Raw genomic sequence first — 15,718 nt, forward strand, 5'->3', positions numbered from 1 at the left:
AATCTTTCTTCTTTCTCTCCTGTCTGTTCCTTCAGTCTCCACCCCAAGCTCTGAGTCCTTTGAATCCTTTTCTATGGACTCATCTGATCTCTCCCCTCCTCCCCAGGGTGCTCCTCGCCAGGTCAAGCCAGGTCCAAAGTCTTCCTCAGCCTCTGCTCCCCGACCCTATAATCCTTCTATCACCTTCCCTCCTCACACCCGGTCTGGCTTACAGTTTCGTTCCGCGACTAGCCCTCCCCAACCTGTCCAACAATTTCCTCTTAAAGAGGTGACTGGAGCTAAAGGCATAGTCAAGGTTAATGCTCCTTTTTCTTTATCCGACCTTTCCCCAATCAGCCAGTGTTTAGGCTCTTTCTCATCCGACCCCACTAAATATATACAGGAATTCCAATATCTAACTCTGTCCTACGATTTAACCTAGAGTGACCTAAATGTCATCCTAACTTCTACCCTCTCCCCAGATAAACAGGAAATAGTTTTTTCTCTAGCCCAATCTCACACTGATAACCACCAGCTTCATGAGCCAGACCTCCAGGAAGGCATTAGAGCAGTTCCCTGAGAAAATCCCCAATGGAACTATCAGGCAGATTCCCCAGGTATAGCTAGGCGAGATTACATGGTTTCCTGCCTAGTTGAAGGGCTTAACAAGGCAGCTTACAAAGCTGTTAATTATAACAAATTTAAAGAAACTACCCAAGGTAAAGACGAAAACGCAGCCCAGTTCATGGTTCGCTTAGCAGCAACCCTTAGATGCTTTACCACCCTGGACCCAGAGGGGCCAGAAGGCCACCCTATTCTTACTATGCATTTTATCACCCAGTGAGCTCCTGACATTGGAAAAACCTCCAAAAATTGGAATCTGGCCCTCAAACCCCACGACAGGAATTAATCAACCTCGCCTTCAAGGTGTACAATAGTAGAGAGGAGGTAGCCAGACAGCAACACATTTCTGAGTTACAGCTACTTGCCTCCGCAGTAAGACAACCCACAACCACGTCTCCAGCATACAAGAACTTCAGAACCTCCAAGCCAAGGCTCCCAGGGGCTCCTTCAAAACATCCTCGTGGACCTTGCTTCAAATGCCAAAAGCCTGGCCTCTGGGCCTTAGAATGCCGGCAGCCCAGGATTCCTTCTAAGCCGTGCCCTGTCTGTGCGGGTCCCCACTGGAGGTCAGACTGTCTGACTCATATCACTGCTGCTCCTAAAGCCCCTGGAGCCCAAACCCAATGTTCCTTGGCCAATTCTTTCCCAGATCTCCTTGGCTTAGCAGCTGAAGACTGACGCTACCCGATCACCTCAGAAAACCCCCTGGACCATCAGGTAACTCTTACGGTGGAGGATAAGTCAGTCCTCTTCTTAATCAATACGGAGGCTACCCACTCCACATTACCTTCTTTTCAAGGGCGTGTTTCCCTTGCCTCCATAACTGTTATGAGTATTGAATGCCAGGCTTCTAAACCTCTTAAAACTTCCCAATTCTGGTGCCAACTTACACAATACTCTTCTAAGCACTCCTTTTTAGTTATCCCCACCTGCCCAGCTTCCTTATCAGGTCGAGACATTTTTAACTAAATTATCTGCTTCGCTGACTATTCCTGGGCTACAGCCACACCTTATTGCCGCCTTTTCCCCCAGTTCAAAGCCTCCTTCGCATCCTCTCCTTGTATCTCCCCACCTTAATCCACAAGTATAGGATACCTCTACTCCCTCTTTGGCAACAAATGATGCACCCCTTACCATGCCATTAAAACCTAATCACCCTTACCCCACTCAACGCCAGTATCCCGTCCCGCAGCACACTTTAAAACGATTAAAGCCTGTTATCACTCACCTGTTACAGCATGGCCTTTTAAAGCCTATAAACTCTCTTTACGATTCCCCCATTTTACCTGTCCAAAAACCGGCCAAGTCTTACAGGTTAGTTCAGGATCTGTGCCTTATCAACAAAATTGTTTTGCCCATCCACCCCGTGGTGCCAAACCCATATACTCTCCTATCCTCAATACCTCCTTCCACAACCCATTATTCTGTTCTGGATCTCAAACATGCTTTCTTTACTATTCCTTTGCACCCTTCATCCCAGCCTCTTTTCGCTTTCACTTGGACTGACCCTGACACCCATCAGGCTCAGCAAATTACCTGGCCTGTACTGTCGCAAGGCTTCACAGAAAGCCCCCATTACTTCAGTCAAGCCCAAATTTCTTCCTCATCTGTTACCTATCTCGGCATAATTCTCATGAAAACACATGGGCTCTCCCTGCTGATCGTGTCTGGCTAATCTCCCAAACCCCAATCCCTTCTACAAACAACAACTCCTTTCCTTCCTAGGCATGGTTACGTATTTCTGCCTTTGGATACCTAGTTTTACCATGCTGACTAAACCATTATATAAACTCACAAAAGCAAACCTAGCTGACCCCACAGACCATAAATCCTTTCACCACTCCTTTCCATTCCTTAAAAACAGCCCTAGAAGCTGCCCCAACACTAGCTCTCCCTAACTCATCCCAACCCTTTTTCATTACACACAGCCAAAGTGCAGGGCTGTGTGGTCGGAATTCTTACACAAGAGCTGGGACTGCGCCCTGTAGCCTTTTTATCCAAACAACTTGACCTTACTGTTTTAGCCTAGCCATCATGCCTCCGTGCAGCCGCCCTAATACTTTTAGAGGCCCTCAAAATCACAAATTATGCTCAACCCACCCTCTATAGTTCTCGTAACTTCCAAAATCTGTTTTCTTCCTCACACCTGACACATATACTTTCTGCCCTCCCCAGCTCTTTCAGGTATACTCACTCTTTGTTGAGTCTCCCACAATTACTATTGTTCCTGGCCCAGACTTCAATCCGGCCTCCCACATTATTCCTGATACCACACCTGACCCCCATGACTGTATCTCCCTGATACACCTGACATTCACCCCATTTCCCCATATTTCCTTCTTTCCTGTTCCTCACCCTGATCACACTTGGTTAATTGATGGCAATTGCACCAGGCCTAATCACCACACACCAGCAAAGGCAGGCTATGCTATAGTATCTTCCCCATCGATCATTGAGGCTACTGCTCTGGCCCCATCCACTACCTCTCAGCAAGAAAAACTCATTGCCTTAATTCGGGCCCTTACTCTTGTAAAGGGACTATGCATCAATATTTATACTGACCCCATATCCTACACCACCATGCTGTTTTATGAGCTGAAAGGTTTCCTCACTACACAAGGGTCCTCCATCATTAATGCCTCTTTAATAAAAACTCTTCTCAAGGCCGCTTTACTTCCAAAGGAAGCTGGAGTCATTCACTGCAAGGGCCATCAAAAGGCATCAGATCCCATCGCTCAGGACAATGCTTATGCTGATAAAGTAGCTAAATTGCAGCTAGTGTTCCAACTTCTGTCCCTCACAGCAGTTTTTCTCCTTCTCATCTGGTCACTCCCACCTACTCCCCCACTGAAACTTCCACCTATCAATCTCTTCCCACACAAGGCAAATGGTTCTTGGACCAAGGAAAATATCTTCTTCCAGCCTCACAGGCCCATTCTATTCTGTCGTCATTTCATAGCCTCTTCCATGTAGGTTACAAGCTGCTAGCCTGCCTCTTAGAATCTTTCATTTCCTTTCCATCGTGGAAATCTATCCTCAAGGAAATCACTTCTCAGTTGTTCCATCTGCTATTCTACTACCCCTCAGGGATTGTTCAGGCCCCCTCCCTTCCCTATATATCAAGCTTGGGGATTTGCCCCTGCCCAGGACTGGCAAACTGACTTTACTCACATGCCTCAAGTCAGGAAACTAAAATACCTCTTGGTCTAGGTAGACACTTTCACTGGATGGGTAGAGGCCTTTCCCACAGGGTCTGAGAAGGCCACAGCGGTCATTTCTTCCCTTCTGTCAGACATAATTCCTTGGTTTCGCCTTCCCACCCCTATACAGTCCAATAACGGACTGGCCTTTACTAGTCAAATCATCCAAGCAGTTTCTCAGGCTCTTGGTATTCAGTGGCACCTGGTTTTACCTCAAACCACCACTCTTAAGTCTCACTTTAAGTAGACAGACGATCTTCAGTGACAAAGTACACTCCAATACTTTCACCCTGATGAAGTCCTATTCTTTACTTTTATACTTACTCTTGTTCTCGTTTCCATTCTTATGCCACCCTCTACCTCTCCCCAGCTATCTCCACCACACTATCAATCTCAGTCACTCTCTCCTAGCCGTTTCTAATCCTTATTTAACAAACACTTGCTGGCTTTGCATTTGTCTTTCCTCCAAAATCGCAGAGGCCTTGACTTACTCACTACTAAAAAAAAAAAAGTTGGGGGGGGGGACTTTATATTGTTAAATGAAGAGTGTTGTTTTTACCTAAATCAATCTGGCCTGGTATATGACAACATAAAACTAGCTCCCACAGTGTCTTACTGGCCAATTCATGCATCTCAATTTCTACCCTATGTTTTCCTCCATAAAAAAGTAATCCCTGTCCAACTTTCGCTTCCAGCAAGATCAAACAGATATAGTTTTTCCTACTGCTCTAGCTAAGTACAACTAAAAATCCTAGCCATTATATATAAAACAAATATGGGAAGACTCAGGACTCTGAAGACACAGATAAGGCAACCCAGATAGGCACCTTGGGACCCATGGAAAACATGGTGGTGAGTTCCCTGGGTTTTCTTTTCGCCTCAACATATACCACAGACAACGAGCTTAAAAACAAAAACAAACAAAAAACAAAACACAAACCCCTGCTCTCCTAAGCCAAAGAAGTGAACAACAACATGCCCTCCAGCCAATACCACAGAAAAAAACTGGCCCACCCCCACCCACAAAAGCAAAAGCCATGTGGGGAGCCTAAGTTTCCACCCTTATGAGGCAGTAATGTTGTTCAGGTGTGTCTACCCCTTATCCCTACAGGGGAGATATTGGAGAATTCTAGACTTCCTTCCCTGCCAGGTGGTAACAAAACCACCTTCCCCTGCCAGGGAGTATCTGTGGAGACACCTGGAGAGCCTGGGTTTCTCCTCCCACCTGGCAGTAATGAGCCATCCCTTCTGATCCCCACTGGCGTGGTATCTATCAGAGGAGGCCTAGAGTCAGTTTCACCACAGCCCAGGGGTAAGAAGGCCATCCCCTCCCAGTGGTATTAGTAGAGTCCTAAAGAGGGGCTCACACTCCTACAACTGCCCAGCAGTAATGAGGACGTCCACTTTGTGTGTCAATGGATCAGTTCCTCAAAAGCACAAACTACCACAACTCACCCAAAATTAAATGGATTATCTGAATAGCCCTAATAACTGTTAAAGAAACTGAATGAAGCCTTCGAAAAAGAAATCTGGCCCAGATCATTTCATTAAAGAATTCTACCAATGTTTAAATAATTAAGATCAATTCTACACAATCTCTTCCAGAAAACAGAAGCATAGAGAGCACTTCCAATTTTTTTTTTTTTTTTTTTTAAGACAGGGTCTCACTCTGTCACCCAAGCTGGAGTTCAGTGGCATGATCACGGCTCACTGCATGCTCAAGTGATCCTCCTGCTGCAGCCTCCCAAGTAGCTAGGACTATAGGTGCATGCCACCATATCTGGCTAACTTTTTAATTTTTTTTTATAGAGTCAGAGGGCCTCCCTATGTTGCCCAGGCTGGTTTTCAACTTCCGGGCTCAAGCAATCCTCCCAGAGGATGGTTTCGGGCTCCCAGATTACAGGCGTGAGCCACCACACTCAACCTAAAAGGGAGATCTAACTGCAGACAGAAGTGGAGAAGGCCATAATGTGACCATAGAAGGAGAGATTAATAACACAACCATAAACCAAGGAATGCCATCAGCCACCAGAAGCTAGAAGAGGCAAGGAGCAGATTCTCTCCCAGATCTTCCAGAGGTGGCATGGCCCTCTGACACTGTGATCTTGGCTGACTGATACTGATTTCAGAATTCTGGCCTCCAGAACGTTGAGAAATAAATGCCTGACGTTTTAAGCCACCATGTTTGCAGTAATTTGTTATGGCAGCCACAGGAAACTGGTATAAATACCTCCCCATCTCCAAATAAATATGTATGCAAAAGGCATACAAATTTGACTAGCCTTAAGTACAAATGCAAAAGAGAAAATCAGATACAATTTCAGAGTTCCCCATTCAAAATGATAATATAACACTCCTAATTTTTTTATAAAGTATAGATAAAAAGAGAAATAAATACAGCTTTGGAAATTATATCCACTGGATCCAATTATATCCAATGTATACTCAGTTCCCTGAAGATTAGCCTACTCAATAGACAAGAACTGTTTATCAAGTAGCCTAGCAAAATTGAAGACTCAATCTTTATTAACTCTGACTTCTAGTATATTTCTTCTCTGAAGGAAAGAGAAGCTAAATTGTATAGGTTTCATTACTACCATAAAGAAATTCAACAAAATAAGGTCACTCTGGCACTCCTTGGAGTCCTCTAGATTATTTCCATCCTGCTTCTCCACCACCTTCCCATTCTTAGTGAACAAAGCAAACATAATTCTTGCTTTAATTTAATCAATTGGTCTTAATGAACCACCACGTTAAAAATGTAAACAACCTAGGGCCAGGTGCAGTGGCTCATGCCTGAAATCCCAGTCCTTTGGAAGGCCGAAGAGGAAGAATCACTTCAGCTCAGGAGTTCGGGACCAGCCCAAGCAACACAGAGAGACTTCATCCCTACAAAAAAAAATAGAAAAATTGGCCAGGTGCGGTGGCACATGCCTGTAGTCCCAGCTACTCTGGGAAGCTGAGCTGGGAGGATCACTTGAGTCCATGCATTTAAGGTTACAGTGAGCTGTGATCAGGCTACTGCAATCCAGTCTGGGCAACAGAGAGAGACTCTGTCTCTACAAAAATAAAAACTAAAAAAACCTAAGTTTAAATCTGTAGTTACTCTCATTAAGAAGTATGTTAACCCAGTAAACTCTTCAGGTTGAGCACTACATCATAAAATTTCATTATGTGTATGATCATAACACAAACAATAACCCTGGTAATATATTTTACTGAATTTCGAAATGATATAATGGAACATGCAAGACTATCAAAACAATCATTATAACACATGAAAGGGGAAAAGGCAAAAAGAATGTATCATTTAAATCTCCCACATTATAGACAGACTCACCCTAAGTAGCTACAGTAAGTTACATTCAGCATGGATATTCAGAAACTTTGGACATAACTTGTAATACAAGGCACACTCACTTAAATAATCCCTAACACTTAAAGCCACACAAGTACAGTATATTTTAAATTTACAGTACATTAAAACAGGCATTATAGCATAGCAATTAAGAGCACAGACTCTGAAAACTAGACTGCATAGGTTCAAATCCATGCCCTGTACCTTCTTTGGGCTTCTGTTTCCTCATAAGCAAAATGAAGATAATAACAGTACTTGTATTTACTTCACAGTGGAAGCTGAGAGGGTTAAAAAGGAGTTAAAAACTTAAAGCATTTAGAACAGAACTCAGTATACACCTGGCACTCACACATTATTAAAAGAGAGGGTCGCTATTACTACCTATGGTCTTCATAACAGTTTCATGGCTACCATGTTTACTTTTCATCATAGAAAACCTAAGAGATGATGAAATCTCAGTGACCTCTGTACTGAAGGCATTGATTTGTGTTTATCTCCTTCTCTACACAGTAAAGCTCAAAGACATAAATCGTGTCTTATTTAAAACTCTGTCCCCATCACCAAGTCCATGGTGTGGGTCCAAAAATGATCAAGTTTAGTCAAGAAATATTTTGGTGTTTAAGCTACCCCAACTTTCAATCATTTTCCTCCCTAACTCTACACAGGTAAATTTTTATTTAAAGGCTACACAAAAAGAAAATAATAATTCTAATGCAGTATTTATATTATGAAAGCAGAAATGGTCAGAGCCACAGCCAAGGCTGCCTTTCCCAAGATACCTAAACATTCCAGTGGGGGAAGAGTTCCTGTCAAGAGTTAAAAACAATCCCCTCAGTCCATGCTCCCAGTCACATGGAGCTGGAAGAGCTGGAAAAACCGCCACCACCACTCATTCCTCTTTCTTCATCATTTATTCTTATCTTCATCTAGCATTTCCCTTCTTTGTGACACCACCACTAGATAGCAGCTCACCACATGCTATCCCTCTGCTCCATGAGTTCTCCCAAGGGAATTAACTATATACACTTACATAAAACAGATGTGATCTCCTATTTGAGATGAAAAACTAAGGGTACCATAACTCTTCCTTTTATCTTTGTCCCTAGAACAGTAATCCACTTTCTCTGAGAAAGTGAACAACTGAAGTCTTCAGGAATCTCAACTGCGAAAGGCTGCAGATGGTTCTGTAACCGCCTGTGAAAGGCGGTTAATCCTCTACTATCAGCTTTCACCGATGGCAACCCCTCATATGTCTCTTCCATTTGCCTCCCGAGTTTTTACAGTAGGATCCCTATGGCCCTACTGCCACAAGGAGAGGACAAGGTAAAGGTGTGAATAAACCTCATAAGACTTTCTTGGGGCATTACCTCACAGCCATAGGGAACACACCGAAGGTTTTTCTTAGCTCACTGCATTAAAAACCTTGCAGCCAAAGGAATTACAGCAGTCCTCATTATCCAATAGCAATTAGTGTCTCATGGGGAGAGGACCACACAGCCATTTCTCTTTAACAAGGACCATATTTTGTAACGAAGAAAAAGAGATCTGCTTAGAATTTTCCCAAAAAATAAAACAAAAAAATCCAGTATGTTCATAAAATACCATGTATTATATTGACCAAAATTTAGATTACACTTTGCAACTATGCATTAATTCTTAGGACAAAAAACTAATGAATAGATGGAGTGCTTGGGGCACAATTTTGTGACCAAATTGTAAAACAGCATGAAGTGACAGCCTTAATTTCACATTTGCCTTTTGCAAAACAATTATATAACAGTCATTTTAGCCAAAAAAATTATACTTTTCTTCATTTGTCTCCTGGGGCCTCTCACACCCCTTTTAAATTCTTTTAAAGTACCTCTTTCATAATTATCCCTGCTGTTTTTTCTCATTTAAAGTGTTCTTGCATTGCCATACTCTCACTAGAGCCTCTTTTTTATTACTGAAGTATATACATAAAGAGCACAAATCTTCATATTTTTACACATTCTGAATTTTTACATATACATATACTCATGTAACCACCACACATCTCAATGTGTAAAATGTTGCAAGAAGGTTCCCTCATGCCCTTTCCCAATCATTACCACCACCACCACCAACCCAGAGTAATCACTATTCTGACTTCTGTCACCAGAGAAGTACTGTACTTATTTTTGAACTTCATTTAAATGGAATCATGCAGTGTACAATCTTATGTCTGACTTATGTCTGTAAGATACATCCATGTTGATACATATATCCGTAATTCATTGTCTTTTATTGGTTTTGCAGTGTTTCATCTTATAACTGTATCACAATCTACTCATCCATTCTACTGCTGATGGACAACTGGTTCTGCAGTGTTTCATCTTATAAATATATCACAATTTACTCATCCATTCTACTGCTGATGTACAACTGAGTTATATCCAATTTTTGATCATGAATAAAGGCATTATAAACATTCTTTAACATTTTTTTTAGTAGACACAAGCATTAGTTTCTCTTGAGTATACCTAGGAACGAATGCAAGCATTTGATCATGGGTAGGAGTAGACAAAGCCACAGTCTTCCAAAGTGACTGTACCATTTGACAACAATATGTAAGAGATCCAGCTGGTCTACACTCTTGCCAACACTGGAACTGTCCATCTTTTTAATTTTAGTTATTCTGGAAGGTGTATAGCAGTATCTCATCATTGTTTTAATTTATATTTCCCAATGACAAATAATGTTAAGTACCTTTTTATATGCATACTGGCCATTCTGAGACCCTCTAATAGAAAGTGCCTGTTCAAGACGCCTACACATTTTTAAAATGATTTTTCTCATTAATTTTTTTATGCTACACATACACAAATACACACACAGAGAGAGCATGACTCCTTGGTCAGATATATAAATTGCAAATTTCTTCTTCCCAGTCCATATTTTGCTCTTCATTTTCTTAGTGGTGTCTTTAGATGAAGAGAAGTTCCCAAGTTTAATGAACTCTGAAGACAAATTTATCAATCATTTTCATGATCGGTGCTTTCTGAGTCCTTTTTAAGAATCTCTGCCTATTCTAGGCACTAGTTCTTTATCTGAGCTTATGGTTTCAGCAGTTCTCCCCCTAGCTTTGACTTCATGAAATCCTGCCTCTTTTGCAAGATTTGCACCCCCTACCTTGTAGTCGATTTGCACTGCATTCATGTTATGTTGTTAGGTGCTGGACAACTTTAGTGTTACACATGTTTAAGTGGCGATCAGCTTTAAAACTAGAGAAATTATCAGTGATTACTTTCATATTACAATGATATCTGTACAAATATATTCAAAACCTAATGTAAAAAGAAAAAAAATTCTAATACCCATCATCCTAGCATTTTTCCCCCAAACATACCTTAGATGATTCTTTCTATACCTTTTAAACAAAGAACTTCCTGCTCTATCCTTTTTCCTGAATTAGTTAAGAAGACCTCCAGTTTCCAACCATATAGTTCCAAAGAAATAAACCTTACTCTTACGGCAAGCACGTATTCCCCTCCACAACCCTGTTATCTTCACATCCAATCACTCTCACAACATGCTTTCAAAATGTGTGTGGAATGTGAACTCTGCTCTGCCACAGCCAATGCCTGGTTCCTTCCCTCACCATCTCTTGTCTGGAGTATGCAAACTGTCCTTAACTGGTCTCCTCTTTACAGTCTGTCTTTCACCGTGTCACCAAAGTCACCTTTCAAAAACATAAAGTTGAGGTTATGCATCTAATCGAGCTCCTTCTACAGTTCCCACTGTCCGCAGGATAAAGTCACTCTCTTAGCTAAGAGTTCACAGCCTGGCTCTAACCTTTCCTGGTTTCCCTCCCAGCAACACCTACAATACTCTGGTCTGACCCCTGGACACCATGAGCTCTCACTTATCCTGGCTTTGCTCTGCTTCTCCCTATCCCTTTATCCTCCAGTTAGCTCCCTTCCTCTCCTGGCCAGGCCCACCCCAGAAGAAGTAACTGTTCCCTTTTATGTGCTCTCACAGCTCTCTGCACCCACAACTATATTTGAGTTCTTATAACACTTTAATCATTTATTTATTTGTCTCAACTGTCTACAAACTTCTGGACCTGGGACTTCTCCGTGAATTCCTCAAGGGTAGGGTCAGGAGTTAATGTTTACATCCTAAAGACTTGGCGGGGCTATTCCATAAAGGTTCAATGAAAGAATAAATGTCCTAGCCACTTTTACTCATCCTATTTTTTCAATAAATAAAGACTGGAAAAATTAGCACAAGTATATCAAAACAGCAAGCTTAACTAAAATTAGTTTTCTTTTAAAAGTCCCCCAGCAAATTATTCTTTTTAAAAATGTAATAAAAACAAAAATCTCAATTACTGATTTGTGCTTCCTGATAGAAATTAGTCATAACTGGCCAGGCACAGTGGCTCACACCTGTAATCCCAACACTTTGGGAGGCCGAGGCAGGTGGATCACCTGAGGTCGGGAGTTCAAGACCAGCCTGACCAACATGGAAAAACCCCGTCTCTACTAACAATACAAAATTAGCCAGGTGTAGTGGCACATGTCTGTAATCCCAGCTACTCGGGAGGCTGAGGCAGGAGAATCACTTGAACCCGGGAGGCAGAGGTTATGGTGAGCTGAGATGGTTCCATTGCACTCCAGCCTGGGCAACAAGAGCAAACCTCCCTCTCAAAAAAAAAAAAAAGAAATCAATCATAACTCTGTTTCAAAATAAATTTTTAACTAATGGGCAACAAAAGTAAGATGAATATACCACTTAACCAAGGTAAATGTAACTGTTACCACACAACTGGATGCCAAGGGAATAAAACGTGATTATTTACACAACTAAAAGATCACAAACAAAACTACTGGCTTGAAATATGTGTTCATTCTAGAACTTCACTGGAGCCTTTGAAAAAGAAAAATATATATATATTAAAAATGAAAAATTTGTGCACATATTAATGTTTCCCCTTAACACATAACACATCTGTATGTCGCAAGAAGATAGTATGCATAGTGGTAGTAAGACAGTAAGAACACAGGCTGGAAACACAATGTTAATTGTGTGACATGGACAAATTACTTAAACTTCAACGTGCTTCAGTTTCCTCATCTGCAAAATAAAGATAATAAATGTATCCACCTCACAGTGATGCTAGATGACTGAGTTGGCACATGTAAGTCCCCTGATTCAGAGCCTGGCAGAGGACACAAATGCAGAGGAATAAATTTCAAATATTTTCACTTTTTTTTTTAACTTTTTTAAGCCCTTTTACACATACTGTCTTTTCTTTTCCTCCCAATAGTGCAATGAGATTGTTTGAATACAAAATACTCACTTTAGAGATAAGACACCAATAGTGAAGTTGTATGATTACCCTATTTTTTTAATTTTTATTTATTTATTTTTTTTGAGACTGAGTCTCGATCTGTCGCCCAGGCTGGAGTACAGTGGCGCGGTCTCGGCTCACTGCAAGCTCTGCCTCCCAGGTTCACGCCATTCTCCTGCCTCAGCCTCCCGAGTAGCTGGGACTACAGGCACCCACCATCACGCCCAGTTAATTTTTTTTTCTGCATTTTTAGTAGAGACAGGGTTTCACCGTGTTAGCCAGGATCCTGACCTCGTGATCCACCCGCCTCGGCCTCCCAAAGTTCTGGGATTACAGGTGTGAGCCACCGCGCCTGGCCACCCTAAGATATTTTTAAGTGGCAGAGTTTGGACTAGAATCCACACATAATCTCAACCCCAGGCCAAACTGACCAAATCTCCACGGATCCAGTTTGGAAGAAAGAATCTTTTGGGTTTTCCCCATTGCTTCCTCCTGGTTGTCAGCAACAGCCAGCCTAAAGACCTCACGGGGGCAAATGCAGAGGACCACATGTTCAAATTAAAAAGTAGGAGAAGCCTGGCTTTCACAGAAACTGACACATAGTTGGCCCTCCAGAGATGGCAGCTATTGACTGAAACTTACAAGCACTATTACGTTTTTCTCAGTTACAGAACAAGGTACTACTCCACAAAATCAAGTCTACTACCAAAAACAAAAGTCACTTAATACTATGCTTATCTGTCATATCAAGCATATCTAAGTCCAATGTGCAACAGAAACCTAAACAAAAAAGTGGTAAGATTTATTTTTACTAATCTCAAAAAACATATGTTTCACAAAAAGGGCTTTCATCGTCAGTTTTTTGAAAACTAACCCAAGTAGTTATATTTCATGACATGATGTTTCTTTTAACAAATAAGTTAATGATACGATTAAATATTTCACCTTGGTAATGCCTTCAACACATTTTTTCAATACTTTTCTTGGGCTTAAAGTGACTCTCAATCCCTAATCTCATTACTGCCAGGTACACAAGAAACACAGTTAATGAACTTTAAAGGCAGATGCAATGTTTCCAGGGAAGTCATCTGAACCAAGGAAGTACAAGCAACCATATCATCTCCACCACCACGTCTAAGTGCCTTATCTTTCAACTTCTTTTCTTCAAATGGGCAATTAGAAGCTAAAATACACCTTAAAAATCAGGTTTGGTATCCGCCCTGGCTAGGGCCTACCTTTCTTTACACGGCACTGCCACTCTGGCACCTACAGGCAGGCCTTTGGCGCCTGCAGGACTCACAGGGAAGGCAGCCCCAGCCCCTGCTCTCCACAGCTCTCGTCGAAGCCCTGCACGTGGTGGCCACTTGAGACGTTTTAGTGGATGGGATTCAACAGTGGCTGAGCTCAGGTTGCGTTCCGGGAGGGCGCACCTCCCAGACCCGCTGTGGTTGCAGGAAGAAGGTTTTGACGCTCCTAGCGTAAACAGCTACGGGACACTCTTCGCCCCGCTGCTACCTAGCCCCCCTGCTCGCGCGGCCCCTCCGCACCCGACGCCTCCGCTAGCCTCCAGGATTCGTTTCCCCGCGCCTCCTCCCACCTGAGCCAGCGACGCCACCGCCACCTGCACTGGGACCCCAACTCCCAGGCCAGGGGCCGTTACCCGAGGTCGCGGCCCGCGGGAGGCCCACGTCTCAGGAGGAAAAGCCTGGGCTACAGCTCCCGCTCCTTCACCTCTGAGATCCCCCCGCCGCCGCCATCTTCCTCGCGCCGTAACCCCACCTGACAGTTCCAGCCGCCCACCTGTGACAAGCAGGGCACGCCGCGCGGCGCCGAGTGGGGTGCGTGGGCAAGCTGGGACTCCGTAGGGGTCACAACCTCCGTGCGGAACCCGCCGTTAATTCATCCAGAAGCGCGGAGGCGTCCAGCCGTCGCCCTAGTAATGCGTCCCGGAAGGCTACGTCCTGATTGGCTGCAAGAGCCGTGTCGCAACGGCGTCCCCGGCTGCGTGGGAAGCCCGGGTCCACGGCGCCCCGCGCCTGCTCCACAGCCCGGGATAGCCCGGGTGCCTTTCTTTGAGAGCTCCTTTAAAGAGGCCGCGCTTATTTCCTCTTCTGCCCTCGTGGAGAGGAGGGACCCACGAAACGGTGGGGTGTAAGGGTAATAAAACAACGAAATAGGAAATTAGCGGAGGTCATTTGTCCGAGGGAACCTAATATTTCATTCAACCCCTAGAGCTGCAAAATGGAAAACAGAAATCTGGCAGTTTAATTTACAAGCCTAAATTGGGTGGGCGAAGTCACAGGACAAATCAGTAGTAGAAACAGTTCTAGAACCCAGGTTCCCTGATCAGGAGCACAAAGTTTTTCCAGCACGCTCAGTGTTTCCCCAGTCCTAGAAAATGTTTCCTCCCAGTTCCCATAGCAATTTCATCACACTGCTCCAAAGGTCTCCGTCACCTTCCATGGTGTGTCTGTCCCCTAACCTACTAGATTGCAAGCCCCTGAAAGGTGGGGACTGTGGTTAAACCCCTTTTCATTTCCCTTAAGCAATACCCTCCTCAACTTGGCCTTCAACAAATACAATAAGAATCTTATAAATAATAAACATAGCTACACATCACACACAGCCACTCATCAGTAGTTCATGTGTGTCTATACGTTTCATCCGTTTATTCAACAAGGCACAGAGGAGTGAATATTTTTAAAATTACAAAGTTCCTGACCTCACAAAATTTATGGTATAATAATAATGACCATCTACATTTTGGCTGCATATCTTCAACATAGCTAAATTATATCCCCAAATTCCCTGTAAATCAAAGATTCCTGTGCTATTTTCCTAAATCAGCTTCATAATTTCTCTAAGTTTGTTCCAAAACATTTTAGTATTTAAGATGTGCTAAAATTACATCAGAAAGTGAAGAATGACTACAGAGAGAAACACCAAAACAAAAGTCAATTCTGCCTATTATGCCTATGACCTTAGGCCTCCTTTTTACCTTTAAAATAAGATTACTGGAATAAAAGATCTCTAAATTCGTTTTTGTTGTTGTTAAGAGTTGGCCTGGCTATGCTCCAGAACCTTCAAGGGCTATGCTGTGGTTCTTTGGAGGCTTGCCAGAGGCTCTTCATAGCCTTTGCAACTCCATTGCAGAGAGTTCTAGCATCATGAGGTGTGTCAGGTGATACGGCCCAAAGGGCAAGGTTGCACTAACCACAGAGGACAGTGCTGGGCCCTTTCTTT

At 43.0% G+C, this 15,718-nt stretch overlaps 1 protein-coding gene across 4 annotated transcripts in view; it reads right to left on the bottom strand.

Moving 5' to 3' along the window:
• LCLAT1 (lysocardiolipin acyltransferase 1) overlaps positions 1-14,433 on the bottom strand; it is a 210,815-nt gene extending 196,382 nt beyond the window's left edge. For 2 of the 4 annotated variants that reach the window (XM_011960562.1, XM_011960563.1), the window contains exon 1: positions 14,276-14,433. The gene's annotated coding sequence lies outside the window, so the exon portion shown is untranslated. Of the gene's footprint in view, positions 1-14,135 lie in introns of all 4 variants that reach the window. The other 2 variants (XM_011960565.1, XM_011960564.1) reach the window with 2 other exon arrangements.
• Positions 14,434-15,718: the final 1,285 nt, after the last annotated feature.

This window comes from Colobus angolensis, unplaced genomic scaffold (assembly GCF_000951035.1).
Source record: "Colobus angolensis palliatus isolate OR3802 unplaced genomic scaffold, Cang.pa_1.0 Scaffold515, whole genome shotgun sequence".
In the NCBI taxonomy this organism is placed as follows: Eukaryota; Metazoa; Chordata; class Mammalia; order Primates; family Cercopithecidae; genus Colobus; species Colobus angolensis.